At 41.2% G+C, this 13340-nt stretch overlaps 1 long non-coding RNA gene across 1 annotated transcript; it reads left to right on the top strand.

The window, feature by feature from the left end:
- Positions 1-3144: 3144 nt before the first annotated feature.
- Positions 3145-4160, top strand: LOC147306670 (uncharacterized). Its single transcript, XR_015126493.1, has 3 exons — positions 3145-3377; positions 3766-3894; positions 4018-4160. It is a non-coding gene; the product is annotated as an uncharacterized LOC147306670 (long non-coding RNA).
- The last annotated feature ends 9180 nt before the right edge of the window (positions 4161-13340 follow it).

The raw sequence follows: 13340 nt of genomic DNA, 5'->3' as shown, positions 1-13340 counted from the left end.
AAATGTTCCAGACTCCCTCTAATCTACCTCAGATACTGTATCTGGATGATATCTGGGGTATCTGGACCCACTCTGCCAAGGACTTTGAGGGATTTGTCCAAACCCTAAACAACCACCACCCTTCAATAAAACTCAAACCAACCCTAGACCCAACAGAAATCAACTTCTTGGACACCACCACATTCAGAACACGTAAATTGGACATCAAAATATACTTCAAACTCACAGACTCCAATGCACTATTACACAAAACAAGCTTCCATCCGAAACATACATTCAAGGGCATTGTCTACTCTCAACTCAGAGTTCATTCTGAACATGGAATGAAGAGTGAGAACAATCAACCGCCACATTGTTTCGAGCCCTAAGAAGCAGGGGCTACCCCCAATCCCTACTGAGGCAGATAAAGAAAAAGTCTAACACAGAGAACGGTCAATGAATCCCGGATAAGGGAGAAACAAAAACTAATCCTGATCGTCTCAAATTATTCTTCCTACGCAGTGAAAGCACATCAGGTCTTGAAGCAGAACTTTCATAGGACACTTCAAGGGTCGGTCATGCAGGAAAACTGCAAAATAATTTCAGCATACAAGAAAAACCCTAATCTCCAGGATCTACTGGTAAGGGCCAAACTATCGGAATGGGATAAGTAGATCCCACTGGCAAAATACCCCACAGTGGTAAGAAATTACCAAAATCGAACGGCCTTTCAACAGAGAGCGGGTAATCTATCAAACTCTGTGCATCTGCTGCAATGTCGGAAGTGACCCATAAGCGACACGTGTAAGCCCGCGCATTACCTAGTAGCCATCCACTCCAAACCAATATCTGGCTACTAGGCCAAATTTGGGGGGAAAATTTCCCAAACCCTAATCCCCCCTAACCCTAACTCAAGTAGGATGAAGGGGTTAAAAATTGAAAATTTATAAATTTGGAGAATATGTAGGGTTGATAAAATTGTTGGAGGGAATTAGAAATTTGGTCTGTTAAAGTCTTTAAATATTCAAAATTTAGAATGAAAAATTTGCAATATTTACAAAGATAAAATTTTATGATTAAAATTTTTTCATGTAAATATGATGAGCAAACATGATTTGGGGGTATAAAAATTTGCAAGTACAAAATACATATTAAAACACGTGTAAAAGTTTGGGAAGAAAATTTTCCATATTAAAAAATTAATTACAAATTTGTAATGCCAATATGATGTGTAAACATGAGGGGGTATAAAAATTTACTACAAATAAAAATATATTGTAATCCATGGGGAATCTATTATTTAAAATTGAATGAAAGGGGCCACATACACAATAATGGGCTTCTGTGACTTGTGAATGAGAAAGGAAAAAGCAAAGGTGAAACTTTACTGAACAGTGATTATAAAAGGAGCATGACAGAGAGCGAGGGCATTTCGCTTAAAACACCGAAGCAGCAACACAGAGACAAAGGCTACGTTCACACTGCAGGCTCAAGCGCATCAAATCCGACTTTTTTGACCCTATGCGACCCATATCCGATCATGGTATGACAGTGTGAACAGCACAAATCAGATATTTTCAAATCTGACCTGGGTCACTTTCGTATGTGGTACTGAATCCAATACATACCTGATGTTTTAGAAAGCGACTGCTGTTTGAACGGTCATGTCGCATTAAATACATCTTTTACGTCACTGACACAAGACAGACGCCAATTATCAGTGCCAGAGAAACGCATTTTTGATCAAAAAATCGGAATTGAGCATTAAGACCTGCAGTGTGAACGTAGCCTTAGAGACACAAAGTATTATTTTTTTAATTGTTTTTGTGCCATAGCCTGAAGAAGCCTCTTTTCACAGCCGAAACGTCACGACGGCACAAATTTAAACTTAATTACATTTAATTTAATTTTACTGAACTTTTATTTCTGTTGGTTTATTTTATTTCAATTTATTATAAAAACAATTAAAAACATTTAATTTCATTTAAAATTGTTTTATTTATCATTACTAGATAACATAGGCGGCATTAAAAATATTTCAAAAATCAACAGAATAAAAATTAAAAAACAACAACAAATAAGTGTAAAGTCACAAACCCGGATGGGTTATTTTGATAATGAGGATGGATGGATGTTGGTGCGTTATTGGAAAAGCCAGTGTTGCTCAGGGCGCGCCAGCGGGTCACCTGAGGGATGGACTGTGCACGTCTTCCTGCCTTCGACTGAGGGGGGAAGAGTCAGTCTTCATTCCCTAACCATTTAGTAAACCATATAGTAAAAAACATTTACCAAACCTACATAAAAATCACAAATAACACTTATTTAAAAACCTTTTAGTAATAGGATAAAAACACAAAAAATGCAAAAAATACAAAAAAAAATAATAATATTAAGGCAATTCTTCATAAACAATAAGCATTTTACTTACAAACATCATTTAAAAAAAATAGAATTCACGTAGGTATTCATGTTGCTCTCCAAAACATTGGCTGTTATGGTTATGAAGTCCATGCTTTTGAAAATGTCTTAATAGTGTGGTGTTCGTCTTTGGGCCCCGCTTTGTGTGGTGTTGGTGGGCATACAGTTTTGTCCCTAGGGTGTTTCCCGTTTCCCCCACAGAGTGTTTGTGACATTTCCAACATAGTAATAGATATAGTCACAGGTGGTCGAAGATAGATTTCCACTCCATTTTTGGAAGAAGGTCCTTTGATCCTGGTGATTCCTTAGTACTGGTGGATACTTTGGGGGTGGGAATGAGGGAAAGCAGAATAGTTAATAGTTAATCCTTAAGGAAACAAATATCATTCTGTGTTTGCTTTCATCTTTACATCTGAGAAACCTTGCCTCTCTTAGATACCCTTTTTATAACCAGTCATGTTACCGATCTGTTGATAATTAACTAAATGTTACTCCTGCTTTTTTTTAAAGCACTCGCGTTTCCAGCTTTTTGCTGACTCTGCCCCAAGTTTTTTGAGACATACTGCTGCCATTAAATTCAAAATGACTTCATCATTTCCATGAAACAGTAAAATACCTTTGCTCAAACATTTGATTTGGGGTTTTTTTATGTTTTATTGTGAACAAAATACGGGTTTGTGAGATTTGTGAATCACTGGATTCTGTTTTCATTTTATTATTACTATAATTTTTACATTTCAGCATCCCAACACTTTTGAAATTTGGGTTATATTCCTACAACTTAAATTTCCCCTTAATGTTTCCCAAGTGCCAGGCCTTTTTGGAACATTACATGGTGACATCCTGAGAATGGTGCCGTGTTTGTAGTGATGCAGATGGTGTACCGGTGTGAAAATGAAGCTGTCAGTTTACCACCCCCACCTGTGGCCAAAAGAATGAGATCAGAGATGAAGAGTACGTGCCTGGGCTATCCTTGACAGGTAGGGTGAGGAATTCTGTAATTCCGGAGAGACTTTGAGTAAAGCTGCTACTACTTCACATTGAAAGGAGCCAGCTGATGTGGTTTAGGCTTCTCCATCTTCAAGACAAAGTGTTTTGGGCATGTCAAACTCAGAGAACAAAGCCAGGGCACGCTGGAGAGATTATATCTGTTGGCTCTCATAGGAACACCTCAGTGTCCCCCTGGAGGAGGCAGCTGGAGAGTAGGGATATGATGATATGAAGCAGAGGATGGGTGGATGGATGGGATAGCTTTTCCATTATTTACAGTTTGAAATAACTCTTATTCATCTTTTACTGCCCCTCAGTTCATCCTGTCTTAAACAAGTCATTTTGGCTCTCTTTCCTCTCCCTTTTTCCCATTTTCAGCTTTGGATTGGCTGTTCCTTACACACAGAAGGATTATCAGGCATGGAGCCATCTGCTGCGACCAGTTGGGGTGAGAGAAGGAAGAGAGGACTAAATAGGGAAAGCAGAGTAATTCTGTTTGAAAGAAAGGTGATGGTCTTTGTTAATAACGTTTGAACAAAGTGACTTAAGGCACATGAAAACGTTTTTCTAAACCTTAAGGAAAGTAAACTATCTTTTGTGTTTGTTTTAAATCTGATTATTCCTTCTCAGGTTACCTGCATTTTCTCCTCTTGCCACCGACCTTGCCGACTTTAGAGTGTAATGTCATTTTAGCAGGCTGGGTTACAACCTAACCGGGCGACTGTTGCTTATGTCCACCAGTAAGGAAGTTTGCTTGTCGGTGTGGTAATTCAGCTGCCACCAGCAAACCTCTGCATTTGATCAGTTTATCAAATAAAGTGTTTTTGGATCGAGCAGTTGATCTGATTCTTTCTGTTCTCTTTATAACATTAGACAGAAAGCGGAAAGAACACTGTAACAACATCTGGAGTCAAAAGGAAGGTAAAGTTGTAGTGAAACCTCGAACTAAAACATCAGGACTTCCACCCAACAGCATCCTTAATGCTTTCCTTCTCTTCCTTATTGTCTGCTCCCTTCTTCCCATGCACACTGACAATTTCTGTAAGGAGGCACCACAAAGCAGAAGAAAGAATCTTTCTGTAAAGTCTAATCCTGGGGAGCTGGAGAAAAGGGTCGGCTGAGGTTTCTCTCTCTTTCTCTCTTTGTGCCTGTCCAACAGCCCTGTTTCTTGATGAAAATGTCCCGCTGGATGAGAGCATTAGACGCCCGCTCTAATCCCGTGTAATTTCCCACAATCCCCTTTGCTTGCATCCTGCCAAGGAGGCCTTCGGCGCCCCGCTGAGCCCCTAGCTGTTGGCTTTGGCGTTCCCACACCCCTGCTCAATCAGTTTCCTCCACTGGCAGAGAGGAAACAAGACACTCAGTCTCTCCTTCCCTCCTCCCTTTCATCTTTCTTTTCATCAGAGTCAAAGCAGAGGCAACTAGCAGCCTACTGATGAGTGCGTCCTCAGATGGTGACCTTTGGCAGAAGCGAGCCATGCTAAAGAGACAGACAGATTTTAGTCATTAGCAGAATTAAAACCTTGGTCCACTGCTGGTTGACCCAAATCACATCTGCGTGTGTGTGATCTTGTGCCATTGTTCTCGTCCACTGCTAACCATGTGTTTATGTGCAAGGCTGTGTACATTTGCCATCGTCATAATCCTGCTCAATCTCTTTCTTACGTAAAATGCTTTATGATCATCTTTTGTTTCTTTTTTTGTCGCAGCAGGGGAAAGAAGTGAGCGACACTCTGCTTGTCTATTTTAGAAATATGGAGCACTGGAGATGAATCTATTATACATGCTAGTAGTTGTGTAAGTTGGAGATGAAAGGGGCTTTGAACAAAAGCACATGACTGTGTAAATAGCACATTGGTTGCTCATCAATGACCCATTCAGGGGATGTTATCCATGCACGCTGCAGAGATTTCTACTTAAGCGCACTTATTAAAGTCAGCACTTTTAATCTAGTCCCAGACTGATGTGTCTGCTTGGTGCTTAGTTACTGGATTTGGCATCCTATTGTGAACTTTGCTCTTACTAGACATGGTTAAAAAAAGCTCACTGTGAAATGACCCATTATTAAAGTGTGTGTACAGTGTACTACGGTGGGTTTATGCATTTATGCAAGTGTAGCAAGGGGCTGCACCCATGTTGCAGTTCAGTGTACCCGCTAAAAGGCAACATCTTTATACCAGAGGAATTATGAGAGAGACATGGCACACAAACAATCCTAAATTGAATTCTACAACAGCAAATATGGTGTCCAACTTATTAAACTTTATTTATCCTGATTCTACACATGCAGCATCTCAGGATTCCTTCTGTGGCCAAAATGGTAAAAGCTAAAAGCTTTCTTTGGGTGCCCCCCAAAAATAAAAACATAACAAAGGGTGGGTGTTAAAGTCAAACCCTAACCCTCAAATAGGTTGCCAGTGAGCTGCCTGATGTCAAGAAGTCAAAAAATTTAAAGAAAGCAAATGGATTGGCTCACAAATTAATGAGGGAAATTACTTCTCTAAATATCATGACTATACAGTACAGATGACAATAAAATCCATCCAGATCTCTTCAACCTCATAGTGATGCAAACTGAAAACGGCTGGAATATAATAACTGCTATGCAGGGATTGCTTTTATATCATTAAAATAATCGTGCATTGGTTGGTTAGACTCAAGAACAATCCTCTATTGTAAGAGCTCTCTGTGCATTTGTTCGTGATGCCTCATCATATGTGCGAATGCCACAAGAAGTGTGAACGTGTGAATGCGCTTTATGTAGTCTAATATAAGTGCTGACACCTACAGTACATGCGCACATGCCATTTATTTATTCTCATACATCTCCAAAACATTATTTATTTTTCTAAATGTCTTTGGTGTTGTTTTTTTTTCCAAATGAGCATTGCTTTGTTGGCACTAAATTTCAGTTGTGTGTCCCTCTCTATGTAAGCAAGGGGCTATTTGTGCATGTGTTTTAATCTTGGTGGCAGGAAGTGACACCTCTGCTGCCTCTCAGCTGCTCAGCTCCTGTAAACACAGGGGTGACTGCTTAGTGTCACACAGGAAAGGGGAAGGACACACACAGGCCTCACCCAACTTCCCATCAGCACTCTAGTCATCTACTAATGCATGCAGTGAGTGTACACACACGCACACGCACACGCACGCACACACACACACACACACACACACACACAAAAGACCGTTAGCTTCCCTCCAGCTGTTTTCAGTACTGACTGAAAACAATGCTTTCAAAGCTCAGTGCAAACAGAAAAACAATGCCTGCAAGTTATTATTTGTCTCATATTCAGCTTGTTCCAGTTCCTAATTAGTTCTTTAATCACAGAAAGTAATCCTGTGAATGTAATTAAGTAGTTCTATACATCAGAATCCTTCCAAAGGCCTTCATTGCAGCTCTGTTAAACTTTTAACCTTCATTTAATTTTCAGCCCCTGGCTGAGTGTAAATAAACTGCAAGAAATAGTTGAAATGGTGTTGCTGGTGAGTGTTGACGTACCAGTGTGTAGCCTTCTGTTTCCCATGGATATGACGCTTTAATTATGGTAGCAAAATTAAACAAAATAGTGGGTACTGGGTTTAAAAAGCCTGCTAACTGTTTCTCTCCTTTGTGGCATTGGGGTTTTGTTTGACATAAGAGCTGGGACAGGAATGATTCACTATTGTTAAGAATGTGTGGTTGTTGGTGTTTGTTTTGATCAAAACTGTAATTAAACGAGGTGGAGAAGTAAGTTTGATTTATTTTACGGCTGTGGGAGCGCCCCATTTGTCACACACTAATTTGTTATGTTGACATGATGCAACGATGCACTTCCATGCCTTGCAATCTGTGGCCTTGACCTTACCTTGCTCGAAGGTTTAAGAACGTCTTCACTTTGCTTGATCCAAGTCGTCTTGGGCGCGTCATGCTTGATTCTCCAGTGGGCGGGGTGCTGCTGCAGGCAGAAGGTGCTACGGCGGGCATTGGTTGCTCATGCAGCAGACATGGCCAAACCATTGCTGTCGTCGCTTCTGGATCAACTCTTCCATTGAGGGCTGTTGGTGACATTGACTACGTATTGTGCCCTAAAGTCTGGCGCATATGAAGTGGCAAACAAAATGAAGTGACAGTATTTGACAAATAAGTTTTATCTTTTCTGGCTGAAAAGATTTTTCTTTTTTAGATGCAGGGAATAAAATATGGCATTAAGAATGTGTGTATGAAACACTAAAAACTGTTAAAATTGCACCAATCTATAAATGTATCCCAACTGAAACCCAAAGTTAATTACAAGACTGAACAGCATGTGAAATAACAACTACCATCAGCTTAAGGGCCTTTATACACTGGGTGCATCGCAAAGAAGCGACATAAAATTCAGAATTTTTAAGTTCCAAACTTTGGTGTGTATATGCATTATACAACAAAGTGTTGCATTTTTATAGAAAATGTGTCCTCAGAAAACACTCAGTTGAAAAAAATGAAGTCGGCATTGAGCTGTGATGAGCCGGTCCTGATGTGTCTGAACAAGAAAGGGAAGAAACAGAAACTCTGGGTTCATCCAATTCTCAGGAGATGACAGCACAAGGGAGAATTTCATGGTTTGATCCAGGAGTTAAAGACGTATCACAAGCACTTTCATACATATTTCAGGATGTCAGGGGGCAGTTTGAGCTCTTGTAGGCAGAATTGGGACCACAACTGAGGAGGCAGACAAATCATTTTAGAGCTGACTGACCTGGAACAGAGTCCAGCTGTGTCTCCATATCACTGCATATTCAGTACTGGTGCACGTTTTGACCTATGAGTGCACTTGTTGCCAAATGCAGTGATCTGATGATCAGATGTGTGGATTCACATCAAAAAAAGGGAAAAAATGAAGCTTTGTTTGAAAAAAATAAATGCCTCAAATTTATCTAGCAACATGACACGATTTGTGTGAACGACTGCACTGAGTCTGAACGCATGAAATAGAGCTTACACATTCACAACATGATTACATGATGTGACACCCTAAGGACTAGCTTTTGACCTTAAAATGACTCGTTAAATAGTTTTACATCTTCATAAGGCCCATTTTAGTTACAGGAGATGAGAGTTCTGAAGGCTCATTGGAGGAAATTACTTTGAAGTCTCTTTTCATGCATCTGTACCATCAGCCCTCTGGCCAGTGGTGCAAAGGGTGGGAAGAGTATTTCATTACTTTTCTTGCCCCGCTGAGACACCAGGAGCTGCCCACTGCCCTGCTGATGGATCTCTGGGTGGAGTCAGTGACCCTGTGCGCAGCTTTCCTGCCTGGCACTGAGCAGCTGGCAAACCACTCACAATGGTGGAGCAGTAGTACTCCAACAACAGCCTCTGCTATATGTGATTTCTCCACAGCACTCTCAGGAAATCTAGTCACTGTTGGGCTAATTTATTTATTTATTTCACTAGGTGGGCCCACGTCCTCATTTTAGGTTTGACAGCGTTTTAGTAGGTAAAGGTGAATGCTTGGACATGAATTGAGCTGCGGTTTGGGGAAGGCCTCGAAGTGGACTGGCAGCAGCTCCCGGGCCTGGCAGATCCCCATGCACTAAATAGAAGTGAAGAAGTTAAAAATTGTAAATGAGAATGACAGCTTGCAGAACTGGGGGAACCTATATAGATGAGAACCGGAAGGAGTGTGTTTGGAGGTGTGGTCCCACTCCTGACATTCCGATACATAATCTCCAATTTTGTTACCAACGCCTTTGTGTTGGCAGACCAAAAGAGATCCTACCGGATAAGGGATTTAAAGGAGGAAGCCCTCCTGATGTTGGCTCCATTGATGTACAGTAGCGCACCTCTTGTAGGCAATCTCCTTGGTTTCACTGGTGTTGTGAATCTAGTTAACCTAGTTTTTATGGACATTTATGCAGACAGTGTATGATAATTCATACCTTTTTAGAACTACTGACCCTAAAAAAATTATAGTATATAGTAAATATGGTCGTACATCTGGAAACACTGAAAAGACCAGTGAGTAGTAAGAATTGTGCTATAAACTTGCTGGATTAATGCAACAGTAGGAAAGTAGCATTAATTGTAAGTGTTTGCTAAGATGATGGCGTTAAAAGCCCAGTGTGTTAGTTCACAGTGTTAGTTCTGCTATGCAGAGACGTGCATGCATATTTTGCTTTACTGCTCTTGATATTATTTTGCTGACACTCCTTTGAATTTGATGAAATTGATGAAACATGAAAAGGAAAAAGGATTTATATAGTGCACCATTGAAAAGCTATTTCCTTTTAACTTTTAAAATTTGCATGTAGTCACTTTCAAGAATTGTTCAGTGTATTAGTGAAGAGCTTGATTTTAAAAACACCACATGGAGCTAAACGCTTCCCCTGTGCTTGGATTCATTGAACAACCCTACATGATAGTCATCTGTCGATCAATAGAGGATAACTGTGTCTCGTCTGGACTCTCTCTGCAATACCAATCAACACAGCCAGGCCAAGTGAGGACAGTCTAAACTGGATAACATTCAGTAGAAATTCATTCAAATGATGCTGCACTGGCTGAGCCAGGCAAAGAAAGTTTACTATAGAGCAAACTCACTGTCATCACTTCCCTCTTATCTTGAGATTCTGTGTCTTTCTTTAGAAGTGTTGGAAAATCATGAGCTCAGCAAAAACTAAATGTGGCGCTCTCATTTCCTTCGAGACTGACTGCAATGGTCAAACAGGACTGCACCACGGGGCCCTGGTGGTTTGAGAGTCAGTATTTTAATTCTGGTTTAATGCAGGGCAGGCGATTCAGGTGTATTTTATTTACAGCTGAAGTAAGGACCCTTTCAGTGTTTTCACCATGTAAAATGGATTTTTCTCCACTTGAAACTTCCAGCCATATGTGCCAGCTGCTAATGGGGATATTCCAGTGCCACGTGAGGCTTCAACCCCGTGAGATAACTCGGAGCGCTGTTGGAAGAAGATCTAATCACACAGCCGTCGAGTCTTCTGTGTGACTCAAATCACTGAAACCATCTGAGAATTGTGACTGCAGTAGACTCCACATGTGGCTCTTTCTCAGTGACAGTGGCGCAGCGAGCGACTGGAACAACCTCCTTCTAAACGTCAGTAAGACAAAGGAGCTGATAGTGGACTTCAGCACTAAGCAGGAGAGGAACTACCAGACCCCCGTCATCAACGAGTGCCCAGTGGAGAGAGTGGACAGCTTCAAATACCTCGGAGTTCACATCACGCAGGACCTGTCATGGTCCTGTCACATCAACACCGTGGTGAAAAAGGCCCGACAGCGTCTCTACCACCTCAGACGCTTGAGAGACTTCCAACTGCCCTCCAAGGTGCTCAGGAACTTTTACTCGTGCACCATAGAGAGCATCCTGGCGGGAAACATCTTAACCTGGTTCGGGAACAGCACCATGCAGGACAGACGAGCTCTACAGAGGGTTGTGCGGTCAGCTGAGCGCACCATCCGCTCCGAGCTCCCTGACCTGCACTCAATCTACAGCAGGCGGTGCCGGACCAAGGCCAGGAAGATCGTGAAGGACCTCAGCCATCCCAACAACAGACTGTTCTCTCTGCTGAGGTCAGGAAAGCGATTCCGCTCCCTGAAGACCAACACAGAGAGACTGAGGAGGAGCTTCTTCCCGCAGGCGATACGGTCTCTCAATCACACCACCACACAGTACTGACCCACACATACAGTTCTTACACACACACTGGACTTTCTGGACTTTGGTTTTGCACAACACTGGTCACTATATTCTTCATTTCCGGTTAATACTTGTACAGCTGCTGTTATTGTGTATATATTTATTTATATTTAGATTTCTTCATACATTCTTATATAGTTCTATATTGTGTATTTTGTTGTACAGTTATTTTATTTTCAACTTTAATTTATATATTTATCTTTATCTTATTCTTCCCAGTTAAATTTACCCTTCATTCTAATTTGTGTTGTATAGTTATTTCATTTTTAACCTTAATTTATATTCTATTCCTTCCTAGTTAAATTTACCCTTTTTAATTTTTCATATTTATTTCCTATCTTATTCATAGCCTTTTCCTTTTTTTGTTTTCTTTAGGTCACGAGCAGTTGTCCAAGCATTTCACTACATATCGTACTGTGTATGACTGTGTACGTGACAAATAAAAATTTGAATTTGAACTCCCTAAACATGTTTGCACTCGTGCACTGCACTGCAGCCTGAATGTTTTTAGATGTGAGAATGAAAATGTCTGAATGAATAAGAGCTGGATATTAAATGGTCTTTACCCTGCCAGCTTCCTACTACACAGCTTATGTAATTTCTAATTGAACCACTGTGTGAATAGCAGAAGGAACACCCAAGCGTGTGCCCTGCCTCTCGCGTGCTCTACCTAAATGTACAGTTATAATATTGGTACCAATATTATAAGTTATGGTCAATGTTCCTGTTGTCATTAATGTGCTATATAAATAAATAAACTACAAACTATAAGCACTAAACCAAGACATTATCCTGATAAAACATCTGAACATCTAAAGATTAGGTATGTAGTGCGACATCTTTCACTACAAATTGGTCATACAAGGACTTATGTCTGGGAAACGCTAACTGTCCTTACATCTTATAAACCCTAACCCTAACCCAAAATCAGAGTCTCTTGGAAATTATAAATAAAGTGAAAAAGAAAGAAACAAAAAAATGGTACACAAACCTCACCGACTGGTTGACGGACTTCTTCCTGTTACCACCTTGCTCGTAAGACCAGGACAGAAAGGCAGACAGATCGCCCTCGATCTGATGCTGTTGGTTCATGATGCAGACAAGAGCAAAATTATAGCAAGCAAAGTGATGAAGTGAACCAAGTGTTAAAAACAATCAAACATTGTCTGTACCTTTCATTCTGTCTTTTTTGATCTTTAAAGTTTTTGTGTGACTCTTACATTCCTAATAAACTCGACTGTTGCTCCCTTCATTATTTCGGACCATGCGTCAGTTGTGCAGCGTTTGGCAGATGCATAAGACACGCCCCCACTCCATCCTAAACATGATGCTCCCGTGGCTCATACATCAAGCTACCAGCCCTAAAAGAGACTTTGTGTGTGCATGTATGAAGCCAGCAGGAACACTAACGCCCTGAGATGGGAATGCATTTCTGTTTCATCCAGCACTGACAGTGAAGTTGTGAAAATGGCCGGATTAACAGTGGTCTGTGCAGAGTTGCATGGGAACCTTTTCCCAGAGGAGTGGGAGTAGGATAGGAGCACTGGTGCTCTGTGATCATGACTCCTCTGTGTCCCAATTATGTTTTCCTGTGGAATGCATTATGGTGGCAGTTGGGATGGAGGCCACCATGGGGCTGTCTCTGTGGTATGCCGCAGCGAGATCAACAGAGAAACATTATGAAACATGAGCTGGTCACATCAACACATCTCGAGGGGTGGCTGCTTTTCCTCCAGCATCTGATCTGAATGGACAAACAGCATTTGGTGGGATTTCGCTGTGACCAGCGCTCTGTATTGTGAGAAACGCACATTTCATTGCATAGCTCTCGCAGCTGGAGTGGCTATAGATTGATTGAAGATCACTTAATCAGTGTCACATTTTAGAGTAAATCCCAGCATCTGTCATAAGGCCACCTTTTATCTTCTCCACCACTTAGTTTCAGTCACTCATCCTCCTCCAAGTTTTTTATCCCTTCATCTGGTCGCCCTCTCAGAGCAGTTGCTCCTACCTGACCCTATAGAGAACAGCTGAATTAAATTGGTGCCTCTTGTCCCAAAGCTCTGAGATGCTATTTGCTGTCTGAGCTGCTCCCCGTTCTGTGAGTCGGACTGTAAGAGGTCACTGAGTTCATAAAGCTCTCAGCAGCAGCATCCATTACCTGGCTCCTGGCTGCCAGGCTTGCAGCGTGATTAATGGACTCTACATACACATGGGAACATGCAAATGCTAAAACACTCCTCCAACAACCTCATCATGGCCTCACTGTAA

Source organism: Aulonocara sp. 'chitande type north' Nkhata Bay, linkage group LG19, assembly GCF_057382095.1.
Source record: "Aulonocara sp. 'chitande type north' Nkhata Bay isolate Kocher_YH1m ecotype deep benthic linkage group LG19, A_spYH_male_GT1.1, whole genome shotgun sequence".
Taxonomy (NCBI): Eukaryota; Metazoa; Chordata; class Actinopteri; order Cichliformes; family Cichlidae; genus Aulonocara; species Aulonocara sp. 'chitande type north' Nkhata Bay.
The sequence above is the reverse complement of the archived record's forward strand: the minus strand, read 5'-3'. Positions and strand labels throughout refer to the sequence as shown.